The sequence below is a fragment of the Coptis chinensis genome, chromosome 5, assembly GCF_015680905.1.
Source record: "Coptis chinensis isolate HL-2020 chromosome 5, ASM1568090v1, whole genome shotgun sequence".
Classification (NCBI taxonomy): domain Eukaryota; kingdom Viridiplantae; phylum Streptophyta; class Magnoliopsida; order Ranunculales; family Ranunculaceae; genus Coptis; species Coptis chinensis.
This window is the reverse complement of record NC_141460.1, coordinates 83,815,601-83,841,839: the sequence shown is the minus strand read 5'-3', so window position 1 is coordinate 83,841,839 and position 26,239 is coordinate 83,815,601. Positions and strand designations below refer to the sequence as shown.

Below are 26,239 nucleotides of genomic sequence, written 5' to 3'. Positions count from 1 at the left end.
TCATATTATTACTCTCGTCAGATGATTCTCTCATAGCATGACCTAATGAGAGGGGCCCATGTATAGGTGTAACCTTCAGAAACTGATGGTGCCTCTTTTGGCAATCCTAGTCTTTCGGGTATAGGTGCAACCTTGAAACTTTTTGGTGATTTTCTTATTACTCTTCATAAGAACTTAGGTGTCGACACCGGTTACAAAAGCAGTGTCATGCTATCGTTTTGGGCGTGAAAAGCGGCGATTTTGCGAGGTTGGTTAAAAATTTGGGTAGAGTCCGATTCTCTTTGCAGCGGTGGCTTCTTTCACTAGTGGAGAAATCATTTGGGAACTACAAGCAAGATGGAAAGCATGTCGCTAAAAAACTTCAATCCTCTCCATTACTCACACATGGAGAGAGGCGGATGCGGTGATATCTTGTCAAAAATAGGTGCAAGCTTGCAAGAAAATTCTTCGATCATCACTGAAGGAAAGCCTTCATGGCTTATCCGATGGGAAAACCAATATAGCAAATTTGTAAGTATAGGCTAGTATTGTGTGTTGTGTACCCAACTTGTTGGAGTACACATAATGATAAAACATAAAAAGTATAGTTTACTCCTACTTAACTAATTAAACTTAAACAGAAGTAAAACACAACAATTTACTCAGTGATCAAAGTTCTACTCTCGTTATATCAATACAATATGTGGAGTAGAGAATTCGTTCCACTCCTAGCTTGTTTAGATGTAAGGTTTCCTAGTTAATTAATTCTAACCAAATCGTTGAGAGTAATGAAATGAGATTATGCTAATGTGGTGATTGAATACTAATTAAAATGTTCTAACTTATACTACGGTAATTTAATACTAAGATGTGAATATGGAGAGAGGAATTAGGGGAATTTGATTCCACCTTGATAAACTAATATAGATTTGTTGTAATCTTTATGTTTTCACATAAAGATTGTGTCTTTCTAATCCCTAATTATTCATGACAATCTCTACCAACTAATAATTAGTATGTGAATTAACTACCTTCTAGAGTGGAATAGATTATTACAACTATTTCTACACTAACACATTAAGTTTTTATTAAAGCTTCACCAAACCCCTATAATGGAGGTTTAACTTCGATTCATCAAACTATCATTAATATAGAAATAAGAAGAAGACATAATAAAGAACAATAACTTGGATTTTATTTATCTAATGGAAAAGAGTCTAATGATTCAAAACTGTATTAAAAACTAAGTACTGACTAAAATAATTAAGTCTAATCTATATTATGAATCTAATCAAGGAGTGTAAACTAAGTACTGAATTATAAACTAAGTCTAAGTATTAAAATCTAAGTTTTCGACCATAAAATCGAGCCCAAAATTTGATTACTTCGGTCCAAAAAAGGTTTCTCTGTTAGAAATTACTGAAATAGCCTTTTTGTCTACTTTTGCTCCTTTGATTGGGTCAAGGCCTAGACCATTAGAAAGCTCTTTCCGAGCCGGTCGTTTTCACATATGGTAGGCCCAATTAAGTGCGAGTCCAAAGATCGGCGCGGAAGGAAGTTGTTGACTTTTATGCGCTATTTCTGTATGCGTTGACTTTGACTTTTCAGCTTTGACCGGGCTTTAAAAAGGCTTTTTCTTCTTGAATCTTGGCCTTTAATCATAGAACTTCTTAGTAACCAACCTTTGCTTCTTTATCTCGCGAAAGGGACATATTTCTTCACATATTCGACTCCAATGCCTGAAATATACAAAAACACGTAAATAGCACTAACTCTTATTTATTAATCACATAATTGGTCTAAAAGTAATATTGTTAAGGGGTTAAAACTACAGTTTTGGGCTCTTATCAAACCACCCCCAAACAGCATTATGCTTGGCCTCAAGCAAATATGAGAAATTAAAATAAATGACCAAAAAATAAAGTTCTAACTAATCTCGTTTCGCCTAATGTGATTGCATTGACCATATGTAACAAGGCCTTAAACCACTAGGAATTCCCTAGTGGACGAGTTATAGTCTCGTGAGAGTTTTCCAGTGAAGATACTCACAAACTTTATCTATACTACAAACGACTAAGAAATATAACTATTATTTATTTATTTATTCTCGGATATCTATACATCTCAACTTATGATGAATCTAGAATAATCAAGTCGAAACCTGAGCTAATATGTGCATAATAATCAATCATCTATAGATAAACATATATATAATGAACTATGCTATGAAATGCACTACAGGTCCATTTCTGAAACTTTGGAATAGCGTCCTTAAGTAGGTCCTCACATAAATGTCAAGACAAAACCACTCGATTTTTCCACTCAAGTTTAAACACTCAAGTGTGCGGTAAGGCACACTTTACCTTAATCAATGACACACAAGGAAGCCGAAGTCGATCAAACACATCTGCCACTTACTATCACACTAACCTATTCCTAATTGAGCTAGATGTCTTTATTAGGTGTTGCGGGGATTAGGTGATGGTTTTAAGAATGAAGGAAATGGATATTTAAAAGGACGAGTATGAGATAATAGAGTCTTCATATTATGTAACTAGAGAAAACCTTGTTCTTACTTTGCTTCTATACTTTGTTTTCATCATTAGCCATTTTTTTTCTTTTTCTTTGGCTTTTAACTCCTTTGATTCTATTTTTTGGAGTTCTAACTTTTTATTTTATTTATTTATATATATATTTTTTCTTTTCTTTGGATAAAAACTTTCTTTTCTTTTCTTATTTGAAGCAATTAACAAATTATTGGTTTCACCGGTTTTTCTCTTTTCTTTTCTTCATCTATATTCTCAGACTCATTCAAATATGGGTAGGCTGATTTTTATTTTGTTTTGTTTTTTGTAAAAGGGTCAAGGAATTGTGGTTTATGAAAGGCTAAATAAAGGCTCAGAGGGGCAACTAGCGGAAAATAATTTCATATAGGTTTGAATTTTTAGCTATATCGATCCAAAAAGGGCCTAAACTCTCTCTTAAGACATGGCATAGTGATCAAGTAAGTGGACGTGTGATTTCTCTATTCGGAATTTACTTCTCCCTTATGTCATTTCTCAAACATTTAACTCATATAAGGTTTTTAGGCTATATTCTCACCGGATTTGTAGAATAAGTATACTAGCCTAGATTTCAGAAACTTACTGCCAATACAAACATAGATGCTCATACAATATATTTATAGAAATATGCAATGATTATTACCTATGTATTAACCTAAGTTTCTAAAAACTATTCTAATTTAGAGCTAACGTGAAACTTCTAGACTATTATCATCATAGAAAAAGAAACAATACCAGTATTTCTAAGTGTATAGCATAAACTTTTATTTTTTTTTATATTTTTGAATTTTTTTGAATTTTTTTTACTAGAAAACAAGTGCATATTATACATATATATACTAATAAGTGCCTTAAATTACGTGTGTTTCAATGCCACCCCCCAAACAAAAGCATGTTTTGTCCTCAAAGTAATTCAAAATAAGAAGGATAGGAAATACCATGGAAACGCGTGAAATTTTGGAACACTTGCAAAACAAATTAGAACATACTAATAGAGATAAATAAAAACAGACACAACTCTATATGAGTTCCACCTGTTATGGGGATAACAAAAATCAAATTGCTTTGGACATAAGCAGCCACGAACAAAAAAAATAAAACTTACCACATATCCAGCATTTAGGGGTTATCCTCCTCTTCTATATAGAATCGAGGTTCTTTTGCGTCCTGCCACACCATGATAACTTGTCAAGACTTTCTCCATGTTTCATTAACCCGTGCTAACCTGTCAAGCGTTACTCGGTCTGATGGGGTGTAAAGAGCAACCCATTGAGGTTGCAGCCTCCATCCCGGCCAAGTCATAACACGAAACGAATGAACAACGCAATTGGTGGGTCTCATAATTTCAACCCCAACCCAATCCGTGTAGCGGGTACAGAAATCAGGGAAAAAACAGCACATGATGCGGCAAACCAAAACAGGCATAAGAATGTACTTATGCCTCATACTATAGGATCTTGCTAGACTAGCTGATAAACGTAAAATGAATAGTTTACCTACGAATTGAACAATGAAACTCAAAACGCAAGTAAAACTAAACTGAACTAGATGCTCGATTATCAAAGATATCTACTCTCAATTCTATCGAAATAGAGTGGAGTAAAAAGTTCGTTCCACTCTTAGTTCTTTAGCATTCAAGTTTTCTACAATTGACTAGTCTATCCAAAGTCTAATGAGAGCAATGGTGAGAATTATACTACGATATGAATTAAAACTAGACGTAATATAAAGATTATAATTTTATTAAATTTAACTAAACAATAATTGAAATCTAAATTAATAACTAAGAATTGAATAATAACAATTGAAATTAGATCTAAACAAATTTAAATGACAAAAATCGAAATGATCAAGAATAAACTATTTTATTTATCTAATGAAGGATAATGATTCAAATAACTAATCTAGAACAATGTATGAAACTAATTAATTAACTAATTGAATTCGGAAAACTAGATCTACAAGCTATTTTAATGGCTACTTTTCTATTCTAGATTATCTACCAACTCTAACTTAAGAGCTAAGCCTTCTTTATTGTAAGGGAGGAGACCAGATCCACAATTTCATGCATGTCTTTGAGGAGCCATGTTTTGGGCCGAAAATCGAGCCAAAGCCCGATTTCTTCAGTCTATAAAGCCCGTTTCAGCTGGCTTTGACTTCATCAGATTTTTCATCCACTTTTGCTCCTCTGATCAGGTCAAGGCTTGGACCATTGGAAAGCTCTTTCCAAGCCGGTCTTTTTGATGTAAGGTAGGCCCAAATCCGAGGTCTGAGTCCAAAGATATGGTCTTCGGAAATTCTGCTGACTTGTGCTCTATTTCTGCCCGTGTTGACTTTTCAGCTTTTGATTGGGTTTTACAAAGGCTTTGTCTCCTTGAATCTTGGCCTTTATCACATAACTTCTTAGTAACCAACCCTTGCTCCTTTATTTCGCCAAAGTGGCACATTTCTGCACATAATTGACTTTACTGCCTGAAATACATAAAAACACGTAATCAACATTAGCTCTTAATTATTGTACATGTGTATAACACACATGCAAACATCATTATGCATGTGTATAACACATATGCAAACAGTATATATGTGTATACATGTGCATAACAAACATGCAACAACTTACTATGCGTGTGTATACCACACATGCACACACCATTATCGTGTGTGTGACAAACATGCAAACATTACTACCACACATGCACACACCCACCAATATGCATGTGTTCAATAAACATGCAAACACCACTATGCATGTGTACAATATGAAATAAATTAAAATTTTCATGTTAGTCCTAACATAAAATGTGAGTGTGCTTGAAAAGTCACGTGAGAGTTTTCCCCAATAGCCACAATATTTTGATTTTGATTTAACTGATAACAACTTAAATAAGGGTAATATTGTTTTTCAGCAGTGGTCAACCTGATTTGTCCTTGAGCCTTAATTATTTGCGGAACCAAACTAGAAGCAAAATTAAAACGCAATTTTGTCCTACGGGCCTGTTTTATGAGTTTTAATTAGAACAATTGTTTCGGGTTTGGTCTCTTTTTTTTGCTCCACGGGTTGAAAAAACCGAAAAAGTAGGCCTAAAGTCTTCAATTTGTTAACCTGGCCAGGGAGTGCCGCCATAAACTGCTCTAAATTCTTTGTGTTCTCTAGGAGTGTGCAAAAATCTGTTCAACCCGACAAAACCGATCAACCCGATCCGAACCGTGCCATACAGGTCGGTTATCCATTTAGATCGGTTCGGATCGGTTGTAAATATGCTAAAACCGACTAGGTCGGTTCGGTGCTAGGTTTTGATTTGTGATAACTGAAAATAACCGACCTAATCCGACTTATATACTAATATATTATAATATATATTTAATTTTGGCTATTTACACATATATCCCTATATGTTTAATATATAAAATAAAATGTGAAGGATAAATTGGACATTTAAGTATTCTATAATCTATTTCAGCAATCAACAGTTAAAGATATCGGCTGAAAGTCTGAAACTTTGGAAGTGGACAAAAACACGTGCCTTAGTATAAAAGTATTCCATATAAACAAACAAAAATAGAGTTTATTCGATTTTGGCCCCATTTTTAATAGAATTATTATTCAGCGTTTGGTTCGCGTAAGTTTCTTTAATTCGTTTTTGGCCCATTGCATTAGTTGACTGAGTCAACTTTAACTGTTCCGTATCATATTTTAAAATGACAATTTTACCTTTCATGTGACTTGCACATGGAACTTGTAAATTTCAGTTTTCGATTTATTTCAATCTTGGATTCTAATACAATTTCATTTTAGTTGATTTCAATTTAAATGACCATCTAAATTAAAAATCGCCGGGTTGGATGTTAGTTTTTACATATTACAAGAAGTCAAGAAGGAATTAGTTTATAATTAGGGTACTAAAATGACTAATTAACAATTACCCTAACAACTAGGGTTTAAGATTACTTATAAAATTTGGGGGGTTTTTTCCAATTATAATTTATTTGTAAAATTGAATATAAATTGGCCCAAATTATACTATATACATTGGGGCTTTTGTCAAATTAGATTTATATTGTGTATATTGTGCATAAATTGGCCCCAATTACATGTACACAAATAGAGGCTTTCGTCAAATTAAGGTTATACTGTGTATATTATTAAAGATAAATTGGCCCTAATTACACGTAACAAATTAGGAGTTTTATCCAATTAGGATTATATTTTGCAAAATAAATACTATGAAGTCTATTGAATTGGGAGATTTTAGTATATTTAAAAAAAAATATTCAATTTAAAAATATTTTTATTTTTGGCCTCTATTTTAACAAAACTTTTTAAGCTTTTAACTCCTCTTTTATTAAAGGGCTATGGGAGCAACATTCAAAACTCCAATGGCCAGTAGCTAATAACCCTTGGATGCTAACCGTGTGTGTGTGGGGATTTTGAAATCATAAGGAGCAAAACATACGAACGGTTAAAGTTGAGTCTGATAGAATTGGGGCCAAAAATGAATTGATCCAAACGCACGTTGAATACCCTATTAAAATTAAAAGTGAAGTTAATGTATTTCCCACTAGCAGTCCTCCATCACTCCGCTATTTTTTAGTCTTCCATTCCATTTTTTCTTCTCGCTTAAGTCTCAACACGTGGGATGGGTAGGGTTTCTCATATATGTTGATGAGTTATGAATGATAACTATAAATCTGAAGACGAGTTGATCCATCGCTCCTTTTACTGGATTAAACTTTCAAATTTGTGATACCAGATGGAGGATGGAGCAGTTGAATTCGAAACCTCAGTCGTCATAGAATTACAAAATTTATTTTCACAACGATTATCAGGACGAGGATATTTCAGTCAATGAACTAAAGATTCTCTCAGAAGAAGATCTAGTCGAAATAGCTTCAAAAGATGCATTACAAATTCATACATCTTTACAAACAACAACAAATAAAAAAAAAAAAGAACAAGGGTACAAAAAGGGCTGTTGAATTAGAGAATCCTAGTTTTGTTGGAAAGATAGAGGAAGTAGTTAAGATAAAGGAGAAACAAGATGAAGATAGAATGGCTGTGAAATTACATTCGTTTAGTAGTGGCAATGAGGTGTCAGTTCCTTTATTAGAGAACATTGGGAAGATGACATCACTTAAATTTATAACGAAGATTAGAAAGCTGTCCAATGTAAATGAACATATTCCTATTCCTTATCCTCAAGTTATTCTTTGTGTTCAAGTGTATAAGATGTCGAAAATATGGGTACTTGGTAGTCAAATGTTAAGTGAGTGGAGAGATCAAATATATTGTTTGACTGATCATTCCGGTTATTTTGTTATAGAAGATGTTTTTTGTAATGATAAGAGAGATCCTTCTGCTATAGATTATAGTGATCCGATATTTGAGTGGCTTAGGAAATCTAAATGGGAGTGCATACTATCGGGTGAATTGCAGCAGAAGCAAAGGGCATTGTTAGGTCACGCGACCACTCCCCACTTACCTCAGTTCAAAGCTGTTGACATGCATAAGATTCGATTTTGTGACTTGTCGTTTCGAGTTGCCATCAGGGAGATTGCAAGCATATTATTGTGATTAGAGACATGAGATTGATTCACCCTGAGGATGTGCAAAACTGGGTAGCCTATCCGGTACTTACATTTCAACATAAAAACCGTTTCCGAAAATGTTCTGTTTGTAAGGTCTATCGAGCTACGAAGGTAACAGTTGATGATAAGTGGGCTCAGGAAAATCCCTGTTACTTTTGTGACAATTGCTATTACCTGTTGCACTACACAGAAAATGGATCCCTTTTATATCACGAGTTCACAGTCTATGATTATCACCAATTCACCATGAATAATTGTCATTGCTACAATATCGACCACTGTCACTGTTCTAGCAATGGATGGGAGACGGCGGTGGTTAGACATCCTAAAACTGGTTAGCTCCACTAATACCTTTTTAACTTTTTTAGTTTCTTAGGATTTTCTTTTGGTTCATTTTTCTTTCTACGTTGATTTTATTGTTAATCTTAGATGCATTTGGTATTAGGAATTGCGTGTTCATGCCCATGCTTCATATATTGTCCATTCATCCAAAGTTCAAATTACATGTTGACGCAAATATTATTTGAATCTTGCTCATTAACTGAATGTCTGGTCCTATAGGCTCTAAATTGTTTCTGTTCCATTGTGTTCTTTCTCAACTATTATGTTGTTCACAATATGAATTCTGTGCCTAGGGATCAGATGGAAAAAACTACTTTGCATTTGTTACAAACCTTGCTCCATGTTCTGGGGTCAGGCTTCATCTTTGGCCTGAAAAGAGCAAAATGGCCTCAGACACAAGTCCAAGTAAAGGAGTAGTGGAGGTGACATCAAAGATGGTTGAGATTCCTGCAGGACCAGCTCCAATACAGGTATTGAACTTTGGAATCTTCAAGTATATTCTTACTATCTTGCAAGGAACAGATGCTCTTTGGATATAAGTATTTGTGCCAACAATTTCTGCAATTGTTTCTTCACTTGAGGAGTCTTCTTTTACTGTTTCATTGGTATAGTAGTGATGAAAGAAAGTGCTACCATTCCTAGAAACAATAGCTGGTTCCATTAAAATCTGTAGTTCTCTAAGCCCGATAATTATACGAAAATTCAAAATTGTATCGGGATGTTATGCCGATTTATGTATTTGTGCTGTTTATTTATCAGATTGAGCCAGGGAGCCAAACAGAACAACCACCTCCTTCTGCAGTACTTCAGTTAGGCCCTGAGGATATGCGCGGTTTCCATTTTTTAACTATCTCAGTTTCACCTCGTCCGGTATTTTTCTCTTTATCCATTGGACAAGGAGTACTGATATTAGTTGTGATAATTTTGCATGATACTCAAAAGCCTAGTTGGTTGGAACTTCTTTCTGAGCCTGGGCAGGAGTCAAGGACATAATATTGTGGCATTACTTTGTACTCATTTTATGAAGCTTACATCTCCCTCTTTTGTTATAAACGTGTAACTCAACTTTTGAAGCCCAGACTGTGTCAGGTAGGCCTCCACCAGCAGCTTCCATGGCAGTTGGACAATTTTTTAATCCGGATGATGGGAAGAGAAAGTTTTCCCCTGCGTCGCTGCTACTTTCTTTCTATTCTGAGAAGGTTATTATTTTACTAACTTGCCAGTCTGTTCATTAATTCTTGAAATTTAATGTGTCTAGACAGGTCTCTGTTTCTGTCTGGCGGTCTGGCCTGCCCTTTTTGAGATGTAGGAATTCATTCAGTGAAGAAAAAGAATGGCAGCAATCTGTCTCTGTTAACATTTATTACTTTTTTTTGAAGATATTAGCTGTTGCAAATTTGACCAATATGCGATCTTTAATGGTGCAGGAAATATCTCTAAAGGAGGATCACCCTCTTGTTTTAAACCTATCATTTTCTATAAGCTTTTAGGTCTTTTGCCGGTTGCGATGTCTCTAAAAACAACAGGATGCGGAATAAAAAGTTCCGAACTTCCAGTTGAAGAAGCTGGAGATGTCGAACATAGCAGTAAGGATTTTTAGCAAGTTTAGCTAGTCTTTCTTATTCTCATGATAATTAGTTTAGATGTAGATCAGTACATTGGTTTTGGTTCTCTATGCACTACTTAAATAAAAATATAAAGTCAAAATTCGATGCTTTTACTATTTATATCATTGTAATTTGTTCAAAAGGATAAGTTACATTGACACAGATAGGTGTGTCCGTATCGGACACGGATGCATAGTGTTTGACATGGCGAAATATAAAAATTTGAGGTAAATCACATACAATATGTGTCTAATATGTGTCCGACACGGACACGTGGATATGTATCCGACACGGGTTTCTTTCAAAATATGGCGTGTCCATGTAACATTACGTGTTTGAATTTTGAACTGATTGTATGTTCTTGTGTTTGTGTTAATCATTGCTGTGCATCATCCCGATTGATCATCTGATGTTGGGATCCTACGCGAAATTCTAAGTTCTACAGAAGCATACGGTCATTTCGGACTATAAATAGCTGCATTGGTTGCTTATCTAGAAAACTAAATATACCATGTCTGCTTGCTGTGGTTTGATATTAGATAAGCCTAGGCTTGGTGTTATTGGTCACTGATTTTGATATCTCTATAACCATAGAAATATCCCTGCCACAAGTCCACAACTGCTCTATGGAACTCACTTACCTTTATTTTATTTTTCAAAGTAGTACATCTTGGCACGGTCCGCACAATTCCTGCCCTTTAAAGGTCCTATTTCACAGTAAAACTAGGGGCATATTCGTTGAAGTAATATGAAGGAATTCAAACATCATAATATTTTGAACATGTGATTTTCTGTTGTTCTTGTGTTATGTTGTGTGAGCTTGTAAGACGTATCTTCCTTTGGTAAAAGATATGGGAGGACTTGCGTGCTACTACTTTTGGAGGCTTTTGTGTTTAGATGGGGATATTTGATGGGACTTGCTTCGCGAGTTTTAGTGTACTTGTTTCTGCTTTATGTTGCTTTTATTTTTCTCTGATCGGATATCTCATCGTATTACTTTGCATTCCTTTCTGTTATATATGATATATCTCATCGCATAACTTTATTTTATATTTTTTGCTGTTGTTGTTTTTGTGTGAGTCTGTGTGTGTGGATTTTTGAAGCCACTATGAGAAGGTTGAATTTAGTAGATGGTCGGTTAGCAACTTAGCTCGAGTACCGCATGGTTGGTAGCAAGTTGATGCTTGGCCCCTGACAAGTGGTATCAAAGTGTGGTTAAAAGCCTTATTATCGGTGGAAGGTGTTGGCAGTGCATTCTTAACAGTGAACTGTGTCAGTGTAAATGGATAGTGCACAAGTAACCATATTGATTCAAAAGGTGTTAGTAGGAAGCACAACAAGTGCAGTAAAAGGAAAAGGAACAAGTCTGTGGAGTCGAGGGTGATACTTCGGAGTGACAGTTTTAGGCTATCAAGGCATGCTCAGTGACACAGCATTTACTCTTGCAGATGGACAAGAGGAGGTTGAATAGTTGATAGCGAGAATAATAAGAAATGGGGACTCCATCAAGTATCTAGTGGTTGAAACTAAGTTAACTTTGTGCTGACAATTTGTGCCCTCGGGATGAAACTGCATGCACTTGTTGACATCATGAAGAAAGAGATTCTAAGGACAACGCATGGAATGTTGGAAGAGATCAAAGACACTAAAATGGTGGTCTGAGTCTCTTGAAGAAAGGCACTGCTAAAGAAGATACTATGATGATTTGTGATCGTACCAAGATGAAGGTATGGCATATGGAAGCACATGAGATGTCTGGGAGATAGAATACCTCCACTGGCAAGTTTAGGCAATTTCAAGGTAGTAATTTCAGATAATGGTGAAGATCAACTACAAGTAATGATATACTTGGATAGTGCTATGGTGGTATCATTGAAGTACTAAACTACTAATATTGGACAATCTCAATGATGAGTACATGTCTAGACTCACTTTAAGTGGAGAGAAATCTAAATAATCTCAAAATTTGGGGACTGTTTTCTTGATTACTCAAGTACCTTAATGACCCATCAAAGTAAATGTAGGAACAGTTCAAATCATGGGTAAAAACTAGAAAGGTATTTTTGAAAATGTGTTTAATTTTGATATTGATGCAGCATGGTTTTAATTAGGGTTAGTTGGTATAGATTAGTTTCTTAATTAGTTTTACACGGAAATGGGTTTAAAAACCTTTAGTCTCGTTCCTATAGTAATGTAAGTGTTATGAATAATTAACTGCGGAAACAACGTTACCCACAACAAACGGATCAATCCTACACAAAGATCGATCCTTCACACTAGACAAGACTTCAACACCCTCCAAGTAATATCCCAACGCTTCTCATTAACAATTTAACAAGCATATAAAGTAAATATAATAATGCAAAAGAGAACCAACCACAAGACAAGGATATATCGTGGTTCGACGAATTTGCTTCTACGCCCACACCGGGCGAGATCCAAGCTTTACTACAAGTCCGGAGTAACAGATTACAAGTCTCTCAATTCACTCACAAAGAATGAACACTCAACTCACAAAGAATTGCTCTCTTGTAATCACTCTCTTTCTTGGTTTTGGAAAAGTTTTGGTTTTCCAAAAAAACTGATTTTGTTTTTATACCAAAAAACCAAAAATCGCGATTCTTGTAATGAAAGCCCACAAACAAAAGACTGAAGCGCTGGCGCTTCCTTTGAGCCGGTGGTCAATGCTGGTCGCGCTTCTTTCGAAGCGCTGGTCGCACAAAAACATGGACCATGGCTGGTCGCTTCTTTGGCCGCTGGCGCGGCGCTCGACCGTGAAAAGCAGAAAAATCTCGTTTTTTCTACATTCTCCACCTCGGTGAGGTTTTAACACATAAAACCGAAATAACACATCCAAAGAAGAACACATCCATCCGAACTTCGCGATTAACCAGCGGAAGGGCCATGCCCACAAAGGGCCACCCATGAAAAGAGTGTCTTGCTCACAAAAGAGCCACCCACAAAGAGTGTCATGCTCACAAAGAGCCACCCACAAAGAGTCATGCCCACGAAGAGCACGCCATGCCCACAAAGGGCCACCCACAAAGAGTGTCTTGCTCACAAAAGAGCCACCCACAAAGAGTGTCTTGCTCACAAAGAGCCACCCACAAAGAGTGTCGCTCACAAACAAAGAGCCTTCTTCACAGAGAGTCATGCTCACAAAGAGCAATCACGCCACAAAGCGGCCATGCCCACTGAAAAGGCATCAATCAACAATGCATGAGCCTCCACCATTTTGTGGAGTACCTCCAACCAATGTTGGAACTCAACTCCATAGAGAACCTTCTACAACCCAAAACCCTTGCCGCCTTAGGCAATGAAACAAATTGCCAAGTACAAAACTTGTCACGAGCCTCCACCATTTTCTCGTGATATCCACCGACCAATCTCGTAATGAGCATCTCTAACGACTTCCTTGAAGCTATCCGGTTCATCATCCGCAATATTCGGTCAGTCGTAAACCGAAGTCCGGTTGACCATAATGCTTCAGCGGCTTATCATGCCCGTGCTTCATAACTTGTTTCACACTTCTCTTTGGCTTTGATCTAGCCAAAGTTTGTCGCTTCAGTTGTTGTTGTAACTCTACTTCTTGTTGAATAGTTCTTTTCACTAAGAACCTCACTCTCTTTAGCATCCTCGACGCTTCTATCTCAATCACTGGAGATTGTATAGAATCACCACTATTTCCGACCTTCTCCGGCCGCTAAAAAATAGCACCGAAGTCTCATCAAAGGTAACCTCATCGGCGACCCAGAACTTGTGGTTCTCAAGACACCACAATCCGTATCCCTTTCCCCCTTTGCATAGCCCAAGAATATTGCTTTCTTAGCTTTAGAATCAAGTTTACTATCATTCATGTGGTAGTAAGCACTAGATCCAAACACTCGCCAAAATTACCATAATCATTTGGTTTCCCGTCCACACCTCATAAGGTGTTTTGCGGTCTATTGCGGAACCGGTGATCTATTATACAAGTAACACGCCATGGCCTTGCATGATTCCGGAACTCTTTGCCAAGATTGGCATTGAAAGCAAACACCTAGCTTTCTCCAGCGGCGTCGCGATTCATTCTCTCGCTAACCCATTCTGGCGTGGCGTGCCCTTTCATCCGTCCGGCAAAGCATTCGGCATTTGCGTACAAAACTCTTGGAAAGGCCTATAGGTATACTTTCGGTACCATTGTTTAATCGGGGAGTCTTCACCTTCCTATTTGTGCGATTCTCAACCCTTGCCTTCCACTTCTTAAATGTATCGAAAACTTCATCCTTGGACTTCAAGATATATACCCACACATAGCGTGTATAATCATAAATGAAAGAGACATAATACCGGTTACCTCCCTTAGAAGCCACTCTAGAAGGTCCCCAAACATCCGTATGCACATAATCCAGGATGCCTCTCGTCTTGTGCTTGCTTGTACCAAACTTGACTCTGCACTGCTTGCCATAGACACAATGCTCGCAGAATTCCATACTTGGTTTCTCCAAGTCTTTCAGTAGCCCTCGCTTGCACAACTCAGACAATCCCTTGTGGCTCATATGCCCAAGGCGCATATGCCACAATTTTGTGCACTCAGAATCATCACTACATGTACCCACTGCTACATCACCTATCACTGTACTACCCAACAAAGTATACAAGTTTCCATGTCTTTGACCATTCATAATGACTAAAGAGCCACTAAGGATCTTTAGGACTCCACCATTTCCCACAAAATTGTGGCCTTTGGAATCAAGGTACCCAGAGAAATAAGGTTCTTCTTTAACTCAGGAACATGCCTCACATCGGTTAAAGTCCTCACTACACCATCATGCATCTTGACCCGTATAGTTCCAATCCCAACCGTCTTACAAGCAACGTCATTGCCCATCAAAACGGAACCTCCACTCAAGTTCTCATAGGTAGCAAACCACTTCCTATTTGGACACATGTGGTAGGAACACCCGGAATCAAGAATCCACGTATCGGTCATGTGGTCGTCTTGTGTAGACACCGAAAGACTTACATCATCCCCATCGAAGCCGGAAGCAAGACTTGCTTCACTAACATCCTCATTCTCAAACTTACCACTCATCTTGTTACTCTTTTTCTGCCAGAGCAATCATATAGATAATGCCCTTTTCTTTGCAATCAGAAGACCGCAGACATGTTTTAAAGGCTTCTTGAACTACCCTTCCACTTGCTTGTGGAAGTCATCTCATTCGACATCACCCTTGCCATCTTTTCTTTTGCTTCTTTATCAAACTTCTCTACTTTAAATCTAGCATTTGACATCTTGGGAGTCCCTTTTTTCAAGTCACACACAATAACCCAAAATTTTTTTTCTCACTCAGGAATTTTATCGAACACCTTGTCTACATTAAATTTCGAGCACTATGGTTCTTTACCAAAACTCAAAATCCTAGGTCGTATACCTCGCTCTGATACCAATTGTTATGAATAATTAACTGCGGAAACAACGTTACCCACAACAAACGGATCAATCCTACACAAAGATCGATCCTTCACACTAGACAAGACTTCAACACCCTCCAAGTAATATCCCAACGCTTCTCATTAACAATTTAACAAGCATATAAAGTAAATATAATAATGCAAAAGAGAACCAACCACAAGACAAGGATATATCGTGGTTCTAAGAATTTGCCTCACGCCCACACCTGGCGAGATCCAAGCTTTACTACAAGTCAGGAGTAACGGATTACAAGTCTCTCAATTCACTCACAAAGAATGAACACTCAACTCACGAAAAGAATTGCTTCTCTTGTAATCTCTCTTTCTTGGTTTTGGAAAAGTTTTGGTTTTCCAAAAAAACTGATTTTGTTTTTATACCAAAAACCAAAATCGCTAGCGATTCAGAATGAAGCCCACAAACAAAAGACCCGAAGGCCTGGTGGTGTCGCGCTTTTCGAAGCTGGTCGCCAAAACATCGGACCATGGCGCTGGTCGCCTTTAGCTGGCGGGGCTCGACCGTGAAAAGCAGAAAAAATCTCGTTTTTTCTCTACAGTAAGTCTGTGGAAAATTGAAATACGCATTATGAGGTGAGACAACTTAAGTTGTTTGACCATTTTGATATTGATGCAGCATGGTTTTAATTAGGGTTAGTTGGTATAGATTAGTTTCTTAATTAGTTTTACACGGAAATGGGTTTAAAAACCTTTAGTCTCGTTCCAATAGTAATGCAAGTCTGTGGAAAATTGAAATACGGATTATGAGATGAGACAACTTAAGTTGTTTGACCATTTTTTAGGGCATTTCGATCATTTCACGTGTAGTTATGCAATTTTAAAGCAAAGGCTGACATGTGGTTATTTATGCAAGTTTTAAATATGCACTGCCAGGTGGCAGCGTCATTTATGTGAACTGCTGTAGCTGAAAATTGATTTTGATCAGCAGTTGCTATTGCATCAAAGTGGAATCGGAGACAGTTTTCAAGGCTTCTACCACGTTGAATTTCTTGGCTGATTTGTTATTATATATTAAAAAGAGAGACTCTGAAATTCCAAAATTTTCGTTACTTATTCTGCGTTTTTTATCACCTTCTCCGTCAATCAATCTAGCACCGCTCCCTTTCTTGCCACTGCTGCAAGTCCTCCATTAGGATGAAAGGTGAAGAATTTTTGAGTTACACTACCTGCAGTGCAGCTAGGTAGGTCACTCTAGGGTTTGTGTTTCAGAGCCTTAATCAATTCCCTTCAACTAAATGGCATGTAACTTTGGTCTCTTGGTCAAAGTTTAGCTTTATTTGGGGACCCATTTGGCAAGCAGCTTCTTGATTTATACACTTTTTTGGTTTTTCTTCTTGATCCCATGACACTTGTGTTGACAGCCAACCATGCTATGACTCGATCCCTGGATCTTGATTTATACACTAGTAAACATTAAACATTCTTTTTAGGGAGAAAGTGGGGAACTTTACAAAGCAATCACAAGGAGTACTCCTAACCTATTCACTAAAACATCCTGGCACTTTGTGGTTTTACCTCCAAATGACATAATGTGAGTGTGAAACTGCAAGCCCATGAATACACACACATTTGGAAAGATGTGTGATTGGGTTTTTTCTGCTGGCTGCCAAAAAAGTAGGTTTTTGACATAAATGGAAATCAGTAATTCGAGATTGCAAATTAAGCATTTAAAGTGTATTCTACATTATTTTGAGCAGGCAAATTAGGTGACAATCTTCAAGGTAAATAGTCGACAATCTTCAAGGTTATGTGATAAATTGAGTTGTTGGTCTTTCATAGTATTGCAAAGTTGTGTCATGTTTCTGGTAGATTCCTTTGAACTTTTTTGTTTTGTTTTCAAGTAACTATCTTCTATTGGTGACCGGTCTTTCTTAATATTGCAGGGCTGTGCAGATTGCATTGTTTTCCTCCAGTAGCTATTGCTTGGTATTCTACTTCAGGTCTGCATGTAATTCCTAATCTCTATTCTGAGACTATTTCAGTGGATTCATCACCAGCTTTTTGGGATTCAACTCAAGAGTCTGACATGACTACAGTTTTGTTACTGGTAAGAAGTGAAGTCCTTTTTTTCCACCAGATCTGTTGGAGTCACTTTTATTTTATTATTGTTTTTCATCCTTATGCAGTTAGATCCACATTGCTCATTTACGATTGGTGCTGGCGTTTCTGTCACTACTGCTGCTGGCAGATTTTTGCTTTTATACTGTTCAGAGGTAATTTTAAAATCTTGATTCGGTATTACTTGATACATGTATTGACACTAGTTAATCCCCTACTTGTACATTTCTGCTGCACCAAACTTGTGAATATTATACACCATTTTTCATATGTGAATCCTAATGTGGTATCAAATGATTTGAAAATTTTCCTTATCTGTGAAATATGTTTGAAAAATTGGCCACATTGAGGCATAGTGCACGAGAAGCAATCCCCCTTTCTAGCTCGCAACCCACAAATTAAGATTCCCACCAACTCCATCAAAGTTGCACACATGGGGTGCTTGACGATACACATTGGCCATAATCTCACATAAGGCATTGTTACATATTTTCGTGGAGATGATAAATTCTTATACGTCCAAATGTAAATGTATACATAAAAAGAGTGCATGTGCTCAGATATTCGCGTACTAGTAATTACTACTACTTTTCATGGTGATAGAATGCTAGTTATTTCGATCATGTGCATACTTACAGTTCATGTACTCGTACTGGAAGTTAGTACTCTCAGTTTTTGTTAAGTTGCTTTGTTTCATTTGTTGATATGTGCAGATAGTTGGTTTCTCCATAGCCATTATCTTTTTCCCTCTGATGCGACAAGCACGCACATGGGAACTTGATCTGCCTCTGCCATCTCTTTTGGCTGCTGTGGAGTTAAATCTGAGAATGCCACTGGCTTTCTTGCTCCTAGCTATATTGCCCATTGTGGTTTCATTGGTATCCTCCCTGCTAATAATATCAGAATCGTTTCCTCCACTAAGCAGCTTCTTTATTGTCTCCATAATTTGCTATGCATTTGCAAATGGGTCTTTGATCATTCTGATCTTGACCTCCCCAATTGATCATCTACTTCACTGCAAATGTGCACGCCTTTATCAAAATACGGTTAGTGTTTCTCACTTTAGTTATATAAGCTGAGTGACTGAAGAAGTTTCTGTTGTCAAAAGCCAAATAATTATAGTAGAACTTCTTAAATACATTGAATAAGCAAAGTTATTTCTTACATAGGGGCCGCCGGGCGACTCTCATAATATAAGGAGAGTAGACATACTCAGGGGCGGCGCTGAGCATGTGCGTAGTGTGTGACCGCACAGGGCCCCGAATCTTGAGGGCCCCAAACTCACCTATTAAGTGTTGACACGTACGTGAAAAAATCCAAAACTAATCTAACAAATCTAATTAATCTGAAAATTTCACATAGATTATTCTCTTAATTCTTATATTCTCTCCATTAAAATTGGAATTAAATATTTACCTTCTAACTAATTAAGTTATGTTTCCAAAATAAAACTTTAATTCTCCAATCAATTAATGTAGACAACGGCTACAACATGGCAACTAAAAAAAATAAAAAATAAAAAATCCGTCTCCTTCTCTATTTTTTTTCTTTCCAACAATTTCATACAACGGTTTTGGCATTGGTTGCGGTTTTGGAACTCTTTCCAACAATTTCATACAATGGTTTTGGCATTGGTTGCGGTTTTGGAATCGGATGGAGTTTTGGAGGTGTGTCCTTGAGTTTCTTGGGTCTTGGCGTAGGTGGAGGTTGTGGTGTAGGACTTGGCTTTGATTGGGGCTTTGGTACTGCCTTTGGCAATCAATATCGAACATCCAAGATTATGTTTGAGGGCATTGATTTAAATAAGGACCAGAGAGATGAGAAAATGCTATCAGATTTATCAAAGAAAAGAGAGGGTGTTCAAGCTTGAGGATAGCTACTGCTTTTGAATTTTCCATTCTTTATCTTACTTCTTTCCTACTTTTTTTGACAAACAATAGTCTTTCTTATTTTGCAGCAACACTTTAACAAAAAGTATATGTCTCGGTTTATGATTTCTTTTGTATTACATTAACAAATTTTTTTTTTGGCTTGTGTGGTTACTTTGACAATTTTTTTTTGTGTTTTTTGCTTTTGTGGTTGAGGCCCTGTTTCGACGTTACGTATAGCGCCGCCCCTGGACATACTACTAGTGCTACTGACAACACATTCTAGTATACTACTTTTCCAACACTCTCCCTCAAGCTGAAATATACAAATTGAAACTACAATGAGTAAAACAACAAAATACAGACATCATCTCCCCTCCCCTTACGCCTAATCACAAATACTAAGATAATATTAAATCCAAGCTCCAGCCGCAAGCATCATCCTCAAACAAGCACCCGCAACAACATTAACAAACAAAATGAAAGGCTCTGGGCTTGAAGGTGTTGGTAGCTCCAAAAGGCTCCAGGCACATACGCCACGACAGCTCCAAGAACAAATGCTCCTCATCTAGAGGTAGCTTGAGAATTGGGTGCAACGAACAATGGAAGAGCTTGATCAACAAGAACACATACTGAGTTGGGTACAAGAATCAATAATTAACACCAATCATAGCGTCAGGGGTAATGTATCTGAGCAAAATCATGAATACCTTGGGGAGGTGCAACACCAAAACAGCTAGGCAGCAGCAGCAAAACTTCCTACACTCCTCATCGTAATATAATGATTCTCTAAACATTATAGGTTTTCTGATGATCTAATCTAGATGTTAATGTGAACTATCAATGGGGTAATCTTCAACAAAGAAATCTGCTCAAGGATTTAATTAAACGAGTGAATTTGAACCAGGGTATTTACCGAAACCATAGACTTTGCTTGCACAAGCCAATCTAGCAAAACCTTCGGCAAACACTTTGAAGCTTACAGCTTACTACAAGCTCTTTACTTATAAGATAGTTTTCTTGATAACCACAGCTTAGTAAATGGCAAAAATGGAAATCAACCAAGTTCTATTGGGATGTTGGATCTTCGACTGAAGTCCTTAATTATCTAAAATCAATATTACAGATAGAAAATTTCGAATATCTCATTCTTTTTATCAACTGAAAAATGTCTGGTATTTTGCAGGTGGCAAGTTTGGGAAGAAAATGTCCGACCTACTTTTTTCAGTCAGTTTCTCAATCTTTTCTCCAATTTCTTTTCACTCAAGGTAATTCTCATCCAACATACATAAAGTTGCACATATTGTACATATTAAGTTGAAAATTTGGGGTGGTTCACCATCTAACAGCAAACAAGAGAAGTTTGGGCTGTTCAGTCAACTGATGCCAATCATTCGTTCTTGAAGCTGTGATTCGTATGTGAAACAGGTACTGAGGATAATTTAGAGGCAATCTGACTGTTACTATAGCATTGGTTTCAGTTATCTTGGTCTGCTTTGTTCATCCGGCGCTGGGTATGCTAATTCTGCTCCTGTCTCATGCGTTACATTCTCACACTGCTCTCTGCAGGTTGTTTTCTTATTTTATTTGTACGTAATAATTTTCAAATTTCAAATTTCTTTTAACACGTTGCTTCATCCGATTGATCAATGTGATGGTTGTCCAAGCACTAGTTATATATGTTTCCTTTTAGCTAAATGTGACTCCTGGATGCATCATCCACTTACTATCACATCAATGAGCCACTTATATTTGATGTTACGTTCCTCTCATATAATTGACTGAATAATTTAACCATTCAGTCAAATAAAAACTCAGGTTGAAAACATTTATTTTTGGAAACAATGAATATCTTTTAAGTGCCAACTGGTTGGACCATTCCTAATCTTGGGAGTATTTGTCACCTGACAGTTCCTCTTACTATATGTTCTATCAAGGACTTTTCACAATGCAATTTTATTTTCACTGTTATTCTTGGGTGTGTGTGTATATATATAATATATATCGGGCTGGCTACGTCGACATACAGAAATGACATACGGAATTGGCATACGCAATCCAAAAGTGGATTTGCACATTGCTCTAAGGGCTGATTTTTGGTAGATATTACCTCCCTACTATGGATGGTATCTCCACAAAAAATCAGCTCAATCGGATATGTCTAGTCTTGTCAAAAGAGTGTTAAAATTTTAGACCGTCGGATAAATTTCGAACTTGAACTCAATTTTTGGTAGGGTTAGACATGTTCAAAGGAGCTGATTTTTTTCAGAGATGATAACATCTCCAGAAAATCAGCTCTTAGGTAGGTAGGATTGCGTATGTCATTTCTGTATGTCGACATAGCCAGGCCGATATATATATATATATATATATATATATATATATATATATATATATATATCGAGGGGGTTCCGTTTACAATAGATTTGGTACAATACTTCTTACAATAGATCAGGACCGAACACAACTAAAAATCTAACGGTTTTAAATTTGTGTGAGCTGGCACTCATTTAGCGTGAAAAAAGTGTGTGGGAACGGCTCCAGCCCAAGCCGAGAAGAAAAAAAAAACCCCACGTAGTTTTTTTACTCTTCTTCCTCTCTGTTCCCTAGCCCAAGCCAAGAAAGAAAAAAACCCCCACGTAGTTTTTTTACTCTTCTTCCTCTCTGTTTTTAGCCTTTAGAAACCTTACACTTCAGCTTCTTGAGAAATAATATCACCATCGCAGCTCTCTCTCTCTCCATATATTGACACCACTGTCGGGGTAAAGCGCCTGTTTTGACCAGCAACAACGCTACTCGACATTGATGACAAAAAAAGATTAAACGAGTAATGTATAAAAGGTATACTTCTCTCAACCCAATTCTGTTATACTAAGAAAAAACATTACTTTGGGTGAAGTTATTGTTCAAAAAGTTATAAAATTAAAGTTTTTATGCGTTTTTTGTCTAGTTCTTGGGTGATATCGGTGTTCATGTGTTTTGAGCTGGAAGAATAAGAAGAAGGGGTTGGAGTGAGGAAGAAGGGGCTTGATGCAATTCTAAGGTGCTTCCTCTATTTTATTTACATTGATTATTCATTATACTATAGACAATTAATACTGGAGAATATGTGTTGGAGGATTTGGAATCTCGCTAGAACTAAAAAACAGGTTTCTGCACATTTTGATGTCAACGTCATCATGGGTTCTTACATACTTCTTAATTGATATTAGGAATAATGGATTTACAATAGTTCTTGGTAGCTGTCGGTGTTCATTGTTTTGGAATGAAAACAAGATATTTAGTTTTTATAGGAAACTAATTGATGTCAACGTCTTTTGACAATGTTGATCATGCATTACAGACAATAATATGATAACTGATGTCTAACTGATGCCATTAACTTCCATTGCATAACTCTGAATTTGTTAAATGTACCAAGTTATAAAAATTTTGTTAAAAGTAATCCTGTTGGATGTTGAGCCTAAGAGTTGCTTCTGGTTATTCTGTAACAGTTTCTTGGCGGCTTCGTTTCGCAGTCATGCATGAAAAAGGGAGTTTGATTCCAAAACTAAGGTTGATCTTGGGAAGTCGAATTTCAAACCTAACAGTGGTTTTGATCCACTTCTTCCTCTAGAGGAGAAGTCTCCCAATAGCCCAAACTCGACAAGAAGCTACGGTGACACCCAAATCGAAACCTTCAATCACAGGCATGGTCTGCTTATGTTGCACCTTCTTGCGGTTCTCATGTTTGTTCCATCTTTTGTGGCTTGGTTTCAGGTAGGTTTTCATTATACCTAGCCATCTTAAATTGTTGTGTTACTCTTGGAAAATTGAATGGAAAAGAGGTTACCTTTAAGTTTGGACAAAGTCAAAAGACCATTTTTAGTTTTGGCGAAGGACTACTACATCCAAAGTAAATTTGGGAAACGGAATTAGAGCACCATTAGTATCTTTATGACAGAACTCTTTTAAAGGACATTGCACCTTTCCAAGAGATGTCGAAGTATGTAACCTTTGTAAATGGAAATCGTGTGTTCACTTCATCACAGTGGACAAGGTACCTAGTTATTACACCGTAATTATGTTATCTTGCCGTCACTGCAAACCGTCACCCACCAATGTGAATGACATTTTCTAACAACCTAAAGGCAAATTCTTCCCCTGGTGCTGATGATTCTAACATTTCTCGCCTAGGATACAACAGTCTTCAACGTAAATTGACCAACATTAAAATGTTCAAGTTTCGGTGAACCTGAACTATGTATACACTCTTACATAGAAAATATCTCCGTATATATGAAGTTAATTTATTGACCCCACACAACTAAGCTTAAGCATTTTGAACACTTCGGACGTACAGTGAAGGTGGTCTGTATGGACCTTGCCTTGATCATTCCTCCACCATGTCCAAAGGGAAAAGGTCATGTGTGTTTAGCATGCCAATTGATGTACATATAGTATGGAAGTGATCTTGATTTGGTCTAACAGGCACCTGTTGTCGTATAATACCATGGGATCGTTATGCCAAAGTCGTCGAGCACACCAGCACCTCATGAATTTGTCCAAGACTACTCCATTTTGTTTGGATTGAATACTAAGCTCCTTGCATTTCCTCCAGTTACAATCGTAGTCCAATAATGTAATCGAGTGTGGAACTCCTCAACTCTCTTCGCTTAACTGATTGGAGAACCTCCCCCTAAAATTTGGTGGCAAGATGAGTAATTCTTAAAGCAATGCTACTACGCCGTCAAAAAGGACGAATTTTAACCACTTTTTGAAGCAAGCATTTGGGTCCGAAGTATTGCTATCCAGTGTGGTTTGGAAACAAACTTGAATCAAACTCTGTATAACCTCACCATCTGGCATGGAGGGCATTGAAAAGCACATGTCCAAGCATTTAACAAAGTACTAATATCCAATTACACTATTACTCCATTTTGCACATATGGTCGTACAATTCCCCCAATTTACTGAGATACTGCTCATTATTTTAGTTTTTATCATAATTCAATTGGGAGCGGCATCATGTAAAAGTCGTCGGTCACAATTTCTGATGTCTAAACTCTAACTGGAAACACAGCAGCGATAGATCGAATATTGCTGAAGTTTAGTGGCTGTTCACCATAACTTTGACGTCTTTGATAGCTTTTGGTCAAGAAATAGATTTTATTTGAAGGCTTTGGAAACAAAAAGCAAATTATGAGCAAATAATTAAAAGGTGTTCTTTGTTTTATGAAATCCCAAATCTAAGGAGTGCTAATGACATTTACAAATCAAAATGTACCACATATTTTATGAGACCTTAATTAGGGGCCTTAGGTTTTTGTGATCACTATACATTCATAATATACTCAGATATTACTTACTAGACAAACTTAGAAACTATTGTCCTAATCGGCTAGGATTTGGAGCTGATTCTGATTGATCTAATCACATAATTAACATGAATCCCATCAACAAGATATCTAATTTAAGTCGATCAGAATATCAGTAAGCTAGAAAAGCCAGCAACATTGCTTATGGTCAATGAATCATTGAATCCCGAGTAAAAGTAGTAAAACAGGTACTCAAAAGGTAACATGCTCACGAGAGTCTTTACATATTCCCTACAAACGCTTCTTTGGTGTTAAAGCCCAAATGTTCAAATAGCCATCAGCTCGCTATAGAATTTTAGCTCACGAGTCACGAAGACACAAATCTCCCCAACAATGCGGTATGTGTGTTTAATTCTCGAATTACACGTGAACTACCAACGACTCAACGAGAGAGTTGGTACATACTTAGTGTCTCGATCTCAGCGTGATCTTTAGATAGCCACACACAAACAATTTACCTTTGTCATTCTGGTTTAAGGCCATTTTAAATTTGTCCTCATTTTTTGTATGACAAATTTTGTCATGGATATTGTAATCTTTTTCATGGTAAATACAGCCCCCTGAGGCCTTGATTACTTTCAGGAAGAAAACTAAATGCAAATGCTTCCAAAAGAAAAGCTAAAATCAGCAATAACAAAGATTATTGAAATCTATCTTGAAATATTGGAGGAAATTGAAGTTTTATTCATCTGAAATAATAACTACTACCTCAAGTTTTGTGCATTTACCGTGGAAAAAAATTAAACATGTTGGAAGCAATTTTCTAAAGCTCCTAACTCTTCAAACTCAAAGGGTACTTGATTGCTAGGGCAAGCATTGCCTAAATTTTCAGCAATAAAGGATTCATGTTAATGTATTAAACATTTTTGTCTTAAAATAGTTTATAACCTTTTCTAAACTATTAAATTCCAATTAGAAACTCATAAGTCACCATAAGTAAATCACTATAAAAATGTAATGATCAAAAGCAATGTAATAGCACGTTCAACAGTCAATAAAAACTTTTATGAACAAATAACGAATTCCTACTTACTCATATGTCTACTTCCGGGTACCTCCAAAACTTTAGCCTGTCATGCTAGATTAATAGTTCAAACATGCAAGAATGTTGCCAAGAATCTACTTTGTGACTGTCCTTTTGAAATTGCGCAAGAAATGCTTTCACAACTGAGGCACAGGGCTTTGGCCTGTTTTGTTACCAACAAGGATAACTAGACATCAAATGATTAAGAGAAGTTGTTCTCTTAAATACAAACTAACAAATAATGATTACTAATGGTGAAAGAAATAATTGTTTAATTCATTCGATAATTAGAAATGTGATTACACTCACTTTATATATTGTTTGTTGCAACATCCCCATTAATGTTTAATTCCTACATTAATGCAACTTATTACATCTCATG

The 26,239-nt window shown here is 36.8% G+C and overlaps 2 pseudogenes across 1 annotated transcript; both read left to right on the top strand.

Annotated features, from left to right (window-relative positions):
* Window positions 1-7,596: 7,596 nt before the first annotated feature.
* On the top strand, window positions 7,597-8,118 carry LOC147499441 (snRNA-activating protein complex subunit pseudogene; annotated as a pseudogene).
* Window positions 8,119-8,385: 267 nt separating this feature from the next.
* Window positions 8,386-23,556, top strand: LOC147499440 (uncharacterized; annotated as a pseudogene). Its single transcript, XR_015197004.1, has 10 exons — window positions 8,386-8,466; window positions 8,768-8,944; window positions 9,234-9,344; window positions 9,554-9,673; window positions 9,902-10,060; window positions 17,434-17,597; window positions 17,677-17,763; window positions 18,322-18,654; window positions 20,663-20,744; window positions 22,971-23,556. The product of XR_015197004.1 is annotated as an uncharacterized LOC147499440 (transcript).
* Window positions 23,557-26,239: the final 2,683 nt, after the last annotated feature.